This window comes from Delphinus delphis, chromosome 10, assembly GCF_949987515.2.
Source record: "Delphinus delphis chromosome 10, mDelDel1.2, whole genome shotgun sequence".
NCBI classification, from domain to species: Eukaryota; Metazoa; Chordata; class Mammalia; order Artiodactyla; family Delphinidae; genus Delphinus; species Delphinus delphis.
In genome coordinates this window covers 39254462-39266726 of record NC_082692.2, presented here as the reverse complement: position 1 = coordinate 39266726, position 12265 = coordinate 39254462, and positions in this window count along the sequence as shown.

The following is a 12265-nucleotide window of genomic DNA, read 5'->3' as shown; positions in this document are numbered from 1 at the left end:
TGTATTTCTTATGATATGGAGAAAAGGGAACCCTCCTACACTGCTGATGGGAATGTAAGTTGGTGCAGCCACTGTGGAAAACAGTATGGAGGTTCCTCAGAAAACTAAAAATAAAATTCGCATATGACCCAGCAATCCTACTCCTGGGCATATATCCAGTCAAAACTATAATTCAAAAAGATACATGCAACTCTATATTCATAGTAGCACTATTCACAATAGCCAAGACATGGAAACAACCTAAATGTCCATCGACAGATGAATGGATAAAGAAGATGTGGTACATATACACGATGGAATACTACTCAGCCATAAAAACGAACAAAATAATGCCATTTGCAGCAACATGGATGCAACTAGAGATTATCATACTAAGTGAAGTAAGTCAGAAAGAGAAAGACAAATACCATGATACCACATACAGGGAATATAAAATATGACACAAATGAACCTATCTATGAAACAGAAACAGAATCACGGACATAGAGAACAGACTGGTGGTTGCCAAGGGGGAGGGGGTTGGGGGAGGGATGCAGTGGGAGGTTGGGGTTAGCAGATGTAAGCTTTTATATATAAAATGGATAAACAAAAAGGTCCTACTGTGTAGCACAGAGAACTATATTCAATATCCTATGATAAACTACAATGGAAAAGAATATAAAAAAATAAAGAGTGCATATATATATATATAAAACTGAAAAAATAAAATGTATTTCTTATAAGCACCATATAATTTGATCTTGCTTTTTTATCCAATCTAACAATCTCTGCCTTCTAATTAGAGCATTTAGACCATTTGTTTTTTTTGTAAGCTCAAAGAATTATGTGAATTTTTTTGTTTGGTTTGGTTTGGTTTTAATTACGATAAAATATACATAACATAAAAATTACCATCTTAACCATTTTAAGTATACAGTTTAGTAGTGTTAAGTATATTCACATTGTTGTGCAAACAATCTCTAGGACTTTTTCATCTTGCAAAACTGAAACTCTATACCCATAAACAATAACTCCTCATTTCTCCCTCCCCCAACCCCCAGCAACCACCATTCTACTTTCTGTTTGATGTGTTTGGCTACTCTATTTACCTCATATAAGTGAAATCATACAGTATAGACCATTTCCTTTTTCTTAACTTTATTTTTTATTGAAGTATAGTTGAATTACAATGTTGTGTTAATTTGCTGCTGTACAGCAAAGTGACTCAGTTATACCTATATATATTCTTTTTCATATTCTTTTCCATTATGGTTCCTCACAGGACATTGAATATAGTTCCCTGTGCTATATAGTAGGACCTTGTTGTTTATCCATCCTATATATAATAGTTTGCATCTGCTAATCCTGAACTACCAATCCAACCCTCTCCCACTCCCCTCCCCCTTGGCAACCACCAGTCTATTCTCTATGTGCCCGATTCTGTTTCTGTTTCATAGATAGATTCATTTGTTAGACCATTTACTTTTTTTTTTTTTTTTTTTTTGTGGTACGCGGGCCTCTCACTGTTGTGACCTCTCCCGTTGCGGAGCACAGGCTCCAGACGCGCAGGCTCAGCGGCCATGGCTCATGGGCCCAGCCGTTCCGCGGCATGTGGGACCTTCCCGGACCGGGGCACGAACCCGTGTCCCATGCATCGGCAGGCGGACTCTCAACCACTGTGCCACCAGGGAAGCCCAGACCATTTACTTTTAATGTGATTATTGATATGGTTAAGTTTGTCTACCATTTTGCTATTTGTTTTACATTTGTTCCATTTCTTTCTTTGTTTCCTTTTTTCTCTTTTTATGTGTTCTTTTGGATTAATTGAGTATTTTTTATGATTCCATTTTATTTCCTTTGTTGGCTTAGTAGCTATAATTCTTTGTTTTGTTATTTTAGTGGTTGCTTTGAGGTTTATGGTATTTATATCTTAACACAGCCTGCCTTTAATTGATATTATACCACTTCACATATAGTATAAGAACCTTACTATAGAATATGTCCATTTCCCCCCTCTTGGCCTTTAAGCTTTTATTGTCACACTTTTTACTTACACATGTGAAATAAACCACACAATACATCATAATTTTTGTTTAAGCAGTCAGTTATCTTTTAAAAAAACATTTATTTATTTATTTTGCCTGTGCCAGGTCTTTGTTGCAGCATGCAGGATCTTCTTTTTTTTAGTGCGGCACACGAACTTCTTAGTTGCCGCGTGCAGACTCCTAGTTACAAGTATGCATGTGGGATCTAGTTCCCCAACCAGGGGTCGAAACTGGGCCCCCTGCATTGGGTGTGTGGAGTCTTAACCACTGGATCACCAGGGAAGTCCCAAAGTCAGTTATCTTTGAAAGAGACATACGAGGTTAAAAAAAAAAACACGTATTTTACCCATGTGGTTAACTTTTCCAGTGCTCTTCATTCCTTTGGGTAGATCCATGTTTCCGTCTGGTATCATTTTCCTTCTGCCTGAAGGATTTCCTTTAACATTTCTTAGAGTACACTTCTGCTGGTGGTGAATTCTTTCGGTTTTTGTATGTCTGAAAAGATCTGTATAGTACCTTTTTTTTGTTTTTGGCTGCACCACGTGTCTTGTGGGATCTTATTTCCCGGACTAGGGATTGAACCCACATCTTTGGCAGTGACAGTGCAGAGTCCTAACCACTGGACCACCAGGGAATTTCCAATACCTTCATTTTTGAAGATTTTTTTTTTCTGGGTATAGGATTTAGATTGAGAGGTTTTTTTTGTTTGTTTTCTTTCAGGATTTAAAATATTTTGCTCCACTGTCTTCTCACTTGTACCGTTTCCAGTGAGAAATCTGCAGCTATCCTTATATTTGTTTTTCTCCATATAATGTGTCTTTTTTTTCTCTGGCTGCTTCAATGATGCTCTTTTTTATCCCAGGTTTTGAGAGTTTGGATCAAATGTGAGTTGGTGTAGTTCTCTTTCAGGTTTTTTTGTATTGCATGTGGTGCTCATTGAGCTTCTTGGATCTGTGAGTTTATAGTTTTCATCAAATTTAGAAAAATTTTGGTCATTACTTCAAGTGAATTTTCTGTCCTCCAGCCTCATTTTCAGGGACTCCAATTATATACATTAGGCTGCTTGAAGTTGTCTAATCGTGCATAGATGCTCTTTTCAGTTTTTAAACTTTTTTTTCCCCTGTATGCTTAATTTTGAATAGTTTTTATTGTTATGTCTTCCTGTTCACTAAAATTTTCTTCTGCGATGTCTAATCTGCTATTATTCTTAACCAGTGTGGTTTTCATCTCACTTGTGTAATTTTCATCTTGAAAAGTTTGGTTTAAATCTTTTTTATAACATACATCTTTTTGAACAAATGGAGTACAGTTATAATAGCTGCTAATTATAATATCTGTGTTGTTCTGGGTCAGTTTTGATTTATTTTCCTCCTCATTATGGGTCACATTTTGCATGTCTGATAATCTTTGTTTACATGCCAGACATTGTGAATTTTACATTGTTGGGTGCTGGATATTTTGGTATTTCTACAAATATTCTTGACATTTGTATGGGAGCTAGATTACTTGGACACAGTTTGATCCTTTTGGTCTTATTTTTGAGAATCGTCAGGTAGGACCAGAGCCATGTTTAATATAGGGCTAATTATTCCCCATTACTGAGGCAATACCCTTTTGAGTATTCTACCCAATGCCCCATGATTTATGAAGTTTTCCAGTCTGCCTGGTGGTGATTAGACACTGTTCCCAGCTCTGAGTGAACACCTCTCATCTTCTCTAATCTTTGCAGATCTTCTTTCCCCTGCCTTGGATAGTTTCCTCAAACTCATGGGTCGATCATGCTGAATACTTGAGGGAGACCTTCTGCAGATCTCCAGACCTCTGCAGCTCTCTTGCTCTTGGTACTCTGTCCTGCAAATTCTGGCCACCTTGGTCTCCCCAAACTTTTAGCTCTGTCCTCAGGCAGAGAATTCTCAACTCAGAGAATCGGCTGAGCTCTGCCTGGGTTTTCCCTCCCTGTGCTACAGCCTGGAAACCCTCATAAGGCAGAAAGCTTGGGCAATTGTAGGGCTTACTTACCTTGTTTGTTTTCCTCTCTCAGTAACTGTCCTTCATTGCCTGAAATGGTTTGAAAACCATTGTTTCATATATTTTGTCTGTTTGTCTGTCTTTTTGGTTGTTTCATGGAAGAGAGTATATCCAGTCCCTGTTGCTCCTTGGCTGGAAGTGAAAGTCCTTCTTTCCATTCAAATCCTTTCTTATCTTTTGTTGCAGGTAGAACAGTGCTGGGCACATGGTTGGTTCATTCACTGAATGCTTCTTGAATTAATTCATCTTTGTAAGTAATGATATCCAAGCAAAAGTTTTTCAGAAATTCAATTGTCAATGACTGGGTTAATTTTTTAAGTGTTTAATAATAAATTATTGTAATTCTTACTCAAATGAAGACCAAATTAATTTATGAAATTGCACAGAGGCAGATTAAAATTTTTTTTAGAAACACGCTATACAGAAACGTTTTTGAAATGCTTGCTTCACATGTACCTGCTTTTATTTATTTATTTTAAATTGTTTTCTTACTTATAGAAAATGAAAAATATGAGGTCAATATACCAATGGTAAAAACCATATTTATTTATTTATTTATTTATTTTAATAACCAAAATAGTTTATATTATAACTTAAAATTCTTTCACATAAACAACAACAAACTGTAATTAATGCTTTCTACCCTCTTAGGAAAAGGACATTAAAAATTCTGGACATTCCGCCTGCCGATGCAGGGGACACGGGTTCATGCCCCGGTCCAGGAGGATCCCACATGCCGCGGAGCGGCTGGGCCCGTGAGCCATGGACGCTGAGCCCGCGCGTCTGGAGCCTGTGCTCCGCAACGGGAGAGGCCACAACAGTGAGAGGCCCGCGTACCGCAAAAAAAAAAAAAAAAAAATTCTGGACATTAATTGCATTCCTTTAATTGCCACATTTCACATTTGCTACCTATAATTTCACTAAGATTTATTTCAACTGTGTTTTATAAAGCATTTCACTTTGTAAATGATTCTTCTAGAATTGCACTTGCTGGCATGTAGTTATTGAGCACGTGGAATGTGCTGGTTCAAACGGAGATGTGCTATAAATGGAAAACTTGCCAGATTTGGGGGACTTAGTATGAAAAAAAGAATGTAAGAACCCAATTTTTATATTGTTATTTTAGATATATTACATAAATTACCAAAATTAACTTCATTTCTTTTTATCTTTTTAAATGTGGCTACTGGAAAATGTAAAATTACCTGTGGCTCGCACCATCCTTCCACTGGACAGCACTGGGCCAGAACATTTGCAAACAACGTAGCTACACCTTTAACTTACCAGTTATCTTGGATGCCCACTATCTGCTTTTGGAAATGAAATTGTAAAATAAAAGAATAATCTGGCTACCTTTATGCATGCTTTTAATTTTTTCCAGTGAACATATATTTACTTTTTAAATGAAGTAAAAATGTTATGTTCTGTTTATAACCTTAAAGTTACAAAAAAGGGATTGACATTTAAGACATGTAGCATGAAAGATTAAAACAGTGAATAAATCAAATTCCCCTATCACTTGTGAAATATATTTTGCACTTTTATATCAGGTGCAAAATGAGGCACCTAGAGGTAGGAGTGGAAATCTGGGAGAACACAAGAGTTCACGCCCTATCTACTTGTACGTTACAACTCTCATCAAAATGATCACGGAAACGCCTCTACTCTGATGACTGTCCGAGCCTCTGCTCATTCACATTCCTCCCTGTGTCTCTGTGGGAAAGAGGAGCTGTCCTTCTGGCCAGGAATTAAGAATACACACTTAGTCAATGATAAAAACCATATTTATTGTCACTCCCAGAGTCTCCCTGAATGCTTGGCACAGAGTAAGCACTCGACATTTAAAGAATGATTGAATGAATAGAACACTTTTGGGGTAGAATACTTTCTAATTCACCAAACAATATTACTTTGTTTCAGTGACATCTCTATCAACATACCTAACCCCCCATATTGTAAATTGAGGCTCTATTTATCCATGCCTCTTCTGGTCTCTTCACAATGCACTCTGTTGCCCCACTTTGTAACATTACTTTGTCAGATGAAGTTAACACACATCAATATTTCTTTCTCTATAAGAGAGGCTGACATTTGGATTTGGAAATCTTAATTGAAGAGGTTTTGCTTATACTCTTAGAAGCATCAGACTTGCATAACACTCTAACTTCTAGCTTAAGTCTTGTGAATTCTTGGGGCTCTACCCCTAGCCCCCGCCTCAAGTTCTCCCTACATCCGTTATTCCCTCTGTGGCCCAGCCAAATCTTGCACATCCTTCAAGCACAGCCTAAGCCTTCCTTCTTCTGTGACGCATTCTTCCAGCACAGCGATCTCGCCCTTCTGCCTGCTCCCTATAGAACTTAATTGTCTTTTCCATTCACTTGGTACCTAATCAACCATACTGCCTTGTCATACTCTTTGTGTTTATGTGGGAATTCTGTCTCAACCAGCTTGTAACCACTTTCAGAACAGAGGCTCACATGTGCTTAGCAGAGTCATAATAATAATCATCATCATAATAGCAATAACCAACATACTATGTGCCAGGCCTGTTCAAAGAGCTCTTTATGAATGATTTAATTAATCCTCACCTCACTCTTAGGGAGTGGTGCTATCATTATGTCACTTTCTAGGTAAACAAGCTGAGGCCAGGAGGGTTAGGTCACTTGCCCGCGGTGGCCGGCAGAGCCAGGATTCCAATCAAGCGTTGTGGATCCAGAGCCTGAGCCCTCCACCGCTGCACTGTGCGTGGCACTGGGGATGCAGTAGGTGCTGAATGCATTTCTGTTGGATGAATGAAAACACAGAGGTTTGGCCTGTGCAGGAGGGAAATCTCCAGCAGAAGCCCTGTTCTATAACTCTCATTGTTTTGATGTTTCCTATCACTACTCCTACATCGTTGCTGTTATTTCAGAAGTGAGATCCTGTGTGGTCCAGGAGGAAAAAGAGGATAGAAGTGAGATGCCTACACCCCTCTCCTGCCTTCCTCCCTTGCAGGTTGGGCAAAGAGCGAGTTGGGACAGTTTTTTCTGCCACCCCCTAGCTCTCAGAGCCAGCCAGCAAACTGGAGCAGGGGGAAGCAGAAAAGGGAGGTGTTGAGGGGGACGGGTAGCGCCATCCTCAGGATCCCTAGTTTCTGGGGCCCATGCCTCCCAAGGCTCAGTCAACCGGATGTGCCTTTAGCTTGCCGGAATCTGGCCGGATTTAGAGAGATAAGATCAATCTGACCCTTAATTCCCCAAATGTAATTTATGGGCTTGCCTTCTGTGTGCTGCAACACGTCTGGCTATCCGAAATCTGGTAATTATTTATGTAAACACAGCATCCTGCCTTTGTGGATAATTGGACTTGAACAGCAAGAAGCGGGGACTCATACGGTTGGGACCGTGCTGAAACCCTCCTTTTGAAAACACTTACCTGAGCCTTTGAAATCAACCCTGTGGTTCATGGATAGCTTTAACCAGACATGCCACTCCCCACAAAGAAAATTTTTTTTGGCTTCTTCCTTCAGCAGGCCCGAGCAAATTTATTCCCAAACACTACCAGGTTTTGTAGGTCTTCTCAGAGAATGGGGTAAAGACACCCCAACCATCTTGGTGGGACCCAAACTGAGAGGACAGGAGCCCTGGGGTGGAGGCCTCCACAGATCTCCTCATTGTCTGTTGGAACATGAATTTTATACCCCCACTAAGAATAAACAGGATTAGGAATTTAAGGCTGTTTGGAAAAGAGGAGAGGTGGCTGGTGAAAGAGAAAGGTCTTTGCTTTTTATTCATGCTGCAAGTTCCCCAGGAACTTTCGCTGTACATACACACACGAGAGCCAGGAGGATTAGGGGAAAGAAAATGAGCTGATTGAACCAGATGGTTCGGGAAGCACTCCCAGGAGGCCCCTGGGGTGGATGAATCTGCATCTTTAAATAACATTAATTTCTGAAAGGCCCAAATTGTTTCCTAAATTACTGCACTGAACTCTTAGCTTTCATCTATTTTTATGGCACCTCTCCTGGTGGAAGGCTGGAGCTGTTCCTTTCGGACTAGCCAGCTTTGGAGAAATTCCTCATCCTCAGTACAGCCAGTGAGGAATCGGTTTTCGTGAAGGAAAAAGAAATCCAGTCAAGGTGCTTTGAAAAACGGATTTCAGCAGAAACCACCACCCCTGGGTGATCTGAACAAACCACCCAGTTCTCAAGCCAGCTGGGACACTCATTTCCTCAGTAGCTGGAGGCAAACCAATTAACCTCAGTTTCCCCATCTGTAAAATGGGGTTAATAATGCTTACCTGCTGCAGGAGTGCTGTGAGGTTTTAATAGAGTAGTGGTTGTAGAGCCCTTTGATGTAGTAAGTTTTATTAACTTCCAAGGGATTCCCTGAGGCCAGAAAAAGCAGTTAAAACCCCAGAGAGAAGAAAGGCATTGAAAGACAAAGCTCAGCTAAGCATTTCACCTCCAGCTCTAACTTCAGAAGTGTAGAGTCTCCTGCTCCAGCCTGAGTGGAAAGCGGTGTCCGTGGCTGGGGGCTGTTTGAATGGCATTTGGAGAGGGAGAGCCTTAATACTGGAACTCGGCTTTCAGCAGAGGCTAAAGGTAAACAAATAGCTTCGCTTGATCAAACCAAGTTCATTCTTTGGCCCCACTAAGGTTCTTTTCCAATAGCAAGTCTATGGTACGGGAATTATTTTGGTGTTCATCCAAGATCCTCGGAATTGAATTTAGAAACCCCCAGTTTCTGGCTTCCTGCTTCCTAACAATTAAATAGAGAGAGAACTCAAGATCTGGCCTCCAACCAGGGTTCCTGACCAGAGAGGGAGCGGTGAAGAGCTTCAGCCAAGGGTCAGAGAAGGGGGTGGTGCTTTCTGAGCTCCATCACTCACAGCTAGGTGCGCCTGCCTAGGTCGCTGGGCCAGCTCAGTCTCCTACTTCATAAAAATGATTTTAATCAGACATCCTTGCCTGAAGGGCCCAAATAATTAAGATCTGGAGTGTGAAAGTTCATTAAAGTTATAAAGCGTGCTTGAAGTGTTAGCTATTATAATTCAGGACAAACCCCTACGTTTCCTTCAGTAACTGTTTAAAAATCTCAATAATTTAGATAATTGTACTCCAATTCAACTCATTGGGCATAAGAAACCACATCCTCCTCTCTAACTTTTGATTCGCCCCCACAGGTTGAGTGCCCACCAACTAGTCAAGGTGACTGGGCGCCAGTGACATGGACACAGCCCACAGGGTGATCAGCTGGCCCTGTGTGCCTGGGACTGTCCCAGGGTTAGCACTGGAATCCCCACCCCCAACCCGGGGCAAACCGGGGTGGTCAGTCATCCTACTGAGTACTCGGGCTGGTTAGAAAGTGCTGGTTACCAGTTCCTGACAAGTAGCTATTGACCCAACAAGGTGTGTCACGGAAAAAGCAGCACAGGCATGGGGCAGAGAAGCACCGGACAGGGAGTCTTCCAACCCAGCTCTCGGTCCTGGCTCTGCTACTACTGACCTCAGATCAGACCTGTGGCCTCAGTTTCCTCCCCTGTAAAGGGAGGGGCGTGATGTAATGCCTTCCCATCCTTTCCTCCAGGATAAAAGGGCACAGAGACCTGCCCATTAACTCGCTCAGCCCTAGGCGATGCTGTGTGGTTTTCGACAAGAGAGGCGGGCAGTGGGAACATGCTGGGGACCCAAGTCCATCGCTGCTGTGGGCTTCAGCTCCTAGTGCTCACTGAGTCCTTTAATACCCTTTCTCTGAGCAGCAAGCACGTGGCTGGGAATGTGGCGGCCCTAAAGTAACAGCTGAGTGCTCTACATCATTCTTTAGGTCACCGTCCTTCCTAAAATGAGTGCAATAATACCCCTGAGGTTCAAAGCTTTTCCAAGGTTGTGTTAGATTCAAGTTTGGCAAAATGGAGTGCTGAGTCCAAAAATGAAAACAATTTAAAAGCCCTGCGCTGTTTCCCTTATCCCAGTTTACTAAGCTACACCTTTTTTTGGTGCGGTTTTCTATAACTGTATTTTATTTTACAATATAAAAGTAAAGAAAAATACCCTCTGCTAAGGGAAGTAAAACCACACTAATTATACACACGTTTTGTCTTCATTACATAGATTCTCCAGCTGCACCACTGCTTGGATTCCCCCTTTGTTTGACCCAGGTAGACATGGGAGATGATCAGGGTTGGGATGGTTCTGGTGGGGGGCACTTGGTGGGCAGGGGGAGGAGGGAGGGGGGAGGGGTTGATTCTTTTAAAGGGCCCTTAACAGGAACTTATGTTAATGAAAGCAGTTTTCTCATGACAGATCGGAACCTGGCCTTTATAGCATTAAAAAAAATTTTTTTACATTGATTGAGGAGAAATGGGGAACAATGATTGAATCAAAGCCGCCTTCAGCAGCCTCCCCCCACCTCAGCCCCATCTGAAAACAGCCCTGTTTCAATTTCACCGCTGAGCTCGGCCTGCCTGCTCCAGACATCCAGATCTCGCACTCTATAAATCGTCTCTGCCCTTGCCCTGGAGTTGCTGATTATATGTATTTTTGGGTCCGGCATTAATTCCCTCATCCCTGGCTGGTGACATTAAGATTTGTAACGGATAGAATGTGTTTTTAATGTATTTCCTGGAGGTTACTATTAAAGAAATCTAAATCTTCTGAACTTGCAAAAGGTTCTACTTCCATTTAAAAAAAAAAAAAAGATATTATGGGAAGAATTTCCCTGCAGCCCCCAGATGGACTGGGCAGTCAGCAGGGTCTGGGGCTCCGGAATTCTCTGCTTAGCTCTGTCACTCACTCTTCCTCTTCCCACCCCGTCTGTTCTCCTCTCTATGCCTTAGTTTTCCTGGGTATGAAGTGAGGATAAATATTTGTCCACGAGATGAGGGTGTTGTAAGCATTAATTGGTTGGTGCTTCGGGAATCCTTTGAAGATGAAAGACACTCTCTGCAGATGCTAAGTAACGTGTCTGGTTTTAAGGAGCCAGGTGAAGCCAGGGGGGATGGCTGGAGATTAACTGTGCCTAGTCCAGAGCTGGCCCGCACAGGTTGGGCTGAACACTGGGTGGAGCTACCTGCTGGCTCCCTGGCTCCTGGCACAGGGCCTGACACATTGGTCTCTCTAAATATATGCAAAAGCAACTGAATTGGGATTTAACCCAGACTCTCATGTCACCGAGAGCAGGGCCCCAGACTTCCAAAGCATGCTTATTGCCCGTCTTTCTAGCACACGGCTTGGGCAACTTACTTAACCTTTCCAAATCTCAGTTCCTCATCTGCCCATGGGGATAAACAGAGTCCCCCTCTCATAGGGTGGTGGTGAAGATTTATCGTAACAATGGCCAATGGCAATGGAGCACGTTATACTCATGAGCTCACTGAGCTCTCACACCAATCCAGTGAGAGAGGAGCTACCGTTATCATCCCCATTCTACAAGTGACAAAATTGAGGCACAGAGGGGTTACTCAGCTACTTACATGAGGCCCAAGTTCTGAACACAAGCTAGAGCATTGCTCGTGAAGTGAAATACTGCGTGTTACACTTAGTAGAGCTCTGGAGCACACAACCAACAGGTTGAGGCGTTCTCGGACTTTGCCTGATTTGCCAAACCAGCAAAGAGAGCTGCATGGGGATGTGACACAGGACAGGCCCTGGGAATGTAGGAGCCAGGACGGAAGGGATCAAAGTAGACACTGACGGGGGCCCAGGGCCATGGGAAGATGCCAGGTGTGTGTGTACCCAGCCAACCTTCAGGATTCGGTAAGGTGAAAGCCTGAGCCTGCTCAGGGTGACGTTTGGGACCCATGAGTCTCTGCTGAAAGTATTTCATGCCAAATCCTGGTACCTCAACGGCAGTACCTCAGCGGCAGTCTGAGCTGTGAGCTTCGCATACTGAAATGTGGGAACTCCTGGGATTGTGCCAGGGCTTAAGGGGGAGGTGTCTCGGAAGGTGGGAGCTGGATCGCTGCTATTCCAGGCGATCAACAGACCAAAGAGTCAGAACGAAGGAAAAGAAGACACTGGCCAAAGCAGTCCGAGTCCACGTGAAGAGCCAGAAGGGGAAACTGAGGCCCTAGTAAGGGTGATTTCACACCCCCAGCATGTGACATCATAGCCCAGGCTCTGACATAGTAAGGGAACCAGCTAAGACATGGGTTGGGGAAGCCTCTGTTTGGAACAGAAATATCTTCAGCAACTGCTGCTGGTGATGGAAAAGTGGAAATGGAATTTTGTTTAA